The following is a 3509-nucleotide window of genomic DNA, read 5'->3' as shown; positions in this document are numbered from 1 at the left end:
TGCTCTTCCGTATTACGCGAATACACCAAGATGCCGTCAATGAAGACCACGACAAACTTGTCCAAATACTCCCTGAAGACACGGTTCATCAGATCCATGAATATAGCCGACGCATTAGTCAAACCAAATGGCATCACTAGGAACTCGTAATGCCCATAGCGAGTACGGAATGCAGTCTTGGCTACGTCCTGATCACGGACTCTCAACTGATGATACCTAGATCTCAAGTCAATCATGGAGTAAATTGGCGTGCCCTGCAGCTGATCAAACAAGTCATCAATACGAGGCAACGGATACTGGTTCTTCACAGTGACTCGATTCAGCTGCCGATAGTCAATGCACAACCGCATCGACCCATCCTTCTTCTTTACAAAGAGAACAGGAGCTCCCCAAGGAGATACACTAGGATGAATGTACCCCTTGTCCAAAAGATCCTGTAGCTGATTCTTCAATTCATGCATCTCTGACGGAGCCAGACGATACGGTGCTCGAGAAATAGGTGAAGTACCCGGCATCAACTCTATGCCAAACTCGACTTCCCTAACAGGAGGAAAACCCGGAATCTCACCAGGAAATTCATCCACAACAGGAATGCTCTCTATCCCAATACTCTCAGCAGACAAATCAACTGCATAGATAAGGTAGCCTTCCCCGCCAGACTCTAGAGCTCGACAGGCTCTCAAAGCTGATACCAAAGGCATCGGGGGTCGCGCTCCCTCACCATAGAAAAACCAGCTCTCACTCCCCTCCAGATGAAAGCGTACTAATCTCTGATAGCAGTCCACTGAAGCCTGATAGGTAGTCAACATATCTATTCCCAGAATGCAATCAAAGTCGTCCATCGCCAGGACCATGAGATTCGCTAACAAAATGTTACCCTGCGATGACTTTCTCATTCTCCTCCACAGCCTGATCATTCCTCAAGGCAAACACCTGGCCAGAAGATCGTGGCCTCAAATGAGAACTCCCAGCAGGTTGTCCCTGTGACCTCTGCTGAATGGTGGCCTGAGAACCAGATCCTGAACCAGAACCAAAACCACCTCCCCCAGATAGTGGACAATCCCTCCAGATATGACCAGTCTCTCCACAACGGAAACAAGCTCCAGAAGCTCTGCGGCACTTGTCGGATGGATGGTTCTTCCCACAGTGATCACACTGGTCCTTCTTACCGAAACGGACAACACCTCCAGAACTAGAGGAAGAAGTAGTAGATCCAGACATCTTAAAAGTTTGGGCACGGGGACCCAAAGAACTAGCAGGTCTCGACTGAGGGAAAGACCTGTTCCGCCGAATGCTGTCCTCCGCCTGGTGACAACGGCTCACCAAACCCTCGTAGGACATGTCGTCGCCAACCGCCACACGGTCATGGATCTCAGGGTTAAGGCCCTGAAGGAACAGATTATATTTCATCTCTGAGCTATCAGAAATCTCGGGGCAATAGGATAGCAGATCAAAGAACTTCTGCTGATACTCATCGATAGACATGGCTCCCTGTCGCAGACTCAGTAGCTTGCTTTCCTTCGACTGACGGAGTGTAGGAGGAAAATACCGCTTTTGGAAAGCTGTGCGGAACTCGGCCCAGGTGGCCACTCCTCTCGCCGCAACAAAAGGTGCAGAAGTAAACCTCCACCACCTGCGCGCACGTCCATCCAGAAGATAGCCAAGGGTCTCCATCTTCTGCTCCTCGGTGCAGTGGAAAGTCTGAAAATTTGTCTCCATGCGGTCTAACCAATTCTCCGCATCCTCTGGAGACTCACCTCTAACTAAGGGCTTAGGACCCATAGCTAAGAATCGACACACAGTGAAACGCTCATCGTCATGATGACGATGACGCCGTTCTCGACGATGCTCTCGGTCGGCATCACCCAAACGCCCACCAATACTACCATGAGAACTCTGGTCATCATGATTTGCCATATACAAAAATACCACATGATGAGACTAAATCCCAAGAATAATTTTGCATGCTCTAATACCATAAATGTAGTGACCCTTACCCGAATCACCTACTAACAGAACTTAGGCATGCAATTAATCTTAATTTATCAGATATCAGAATAAACTGCGGAAATCATAAATATTATAAAATCCCAAGTAATGGAATCTGTAATTTATCCAAATAATATACAACCAAATCGAATAGCTGTATCAACCTCAAAACAACAGAAATAAAACCTAGACGAAGCTCCAGCTTGTCAACCACTGACTAGCCCCTCCTGGACCCACCCGCCTCGTCCAATCGCAAACGTGCCCCATGGAATAGGGTGTCCAAAAACACAGAGTACGAGACGTGAGCATAAAATGCTCAGTACGAGAGTATGAGTATACATGCATGCAAAGTGAACTCCCTATAAACTCGAGGTCAAGGATCAGATAATAGAGACAGACAGGGCCCTGGTATGTAGCGTGATGTGCCGTCTCTTCAGGAGGTGGCTCCCATACCATAATACCAGTGGATATGCCGGACCCAAATCGATGGAAGTCCAACCACTAACAGGATATGGAAAAACCCTACTAACAGACATCTCGAAGGAGATAGCTCAGTATGCAAATGAATGCAGCATAAATCAATGACATATAAACCATGCAGTCACATAATACATGTATACTCAGTCAGGATATCTCAAACAGTACTTTCGTACCTCAAATCAGTGCAAGCTCTACCAACTCTAGGTCCACGCCTATAGTCTGCTCTACAATGCCAAATGATACTACTATCATTAAAGTGCTCTAAAAGCCTTAACTAAGCTATTGCATACTCCTAAATATTTATAGGAAGCAAAAGCTATACCTTCGTCCGTCGTTAGCCCTTTGATGTCGATGCCTCCATAACTTGGGCACAACTCTGCTACAACTTCCGAATGCCTCGACGACCACCGGGTCAAGCCTAGGAAATCTAGAATTACTCCAATAGGACTATAAAGGAGAGGTAAATACTCGAAATTGGCAAATGAAAGTGAAGCCTCGGCCTTCTATTTATAGACAACGATCGGAACTTCTGATCCTCTATCGGAACGTCCGAACCTCGATCGGAACGTTCGATCCTGCCATCGGAGCTTCCGAAGATCCTGATCTGCCACGTGTCAAAATATCACTTGTTGACTCCGGATAGGGGTGATTGGAGCTTCCGATCCCAATCGGAGCTTCCGATCTAACCACACGTCATGGATGACGTAATATCATCGGTGCCTCCGATCGCTCATCAGAGCTTCCGATCCTGTTCGGAGCTTTCGATCGTGCCTTCGGAGCTTCCGATCCGTCCGATACCCAATTTATTTAATTAGCATTAATGCTTTAATTACTCAATTAGGGTACGGGCTACTACAGGCTGATTTTTGGAAAACCATGCCATCTGCCAGTGAAATTGGAGCATAGGGCCTATTGGGCTATCAAAAACTTTAACATGCAGATGGATGAGAGTGGCGAGCATTGGAAGTTGCAGTTGCAAGAATTAGAAGAGATCCGGAAAGATTCTTATGCCAGTTCAAAGATCTACAAAGACAAGACAA

The sequence above is a fragment of the Henckelia pumila genome, chromosome 4 (assembly GCF_033568475.1).
Source record: "Henckelia pumila isolate YLH828 chromosome 4, ASM3356847v2, whole genome shotgun sequence".
NCBI classification, from domain to species: domain Eukaryota; kingdom Viridiplantae; phylum Streptophyta; class Magnoliopsida; order Lamiales; family Gesneriaceae; genus Henckelia; species Henckelia pumila.
Note: the sequence above shows the minus strand (reverse complement) of the source record.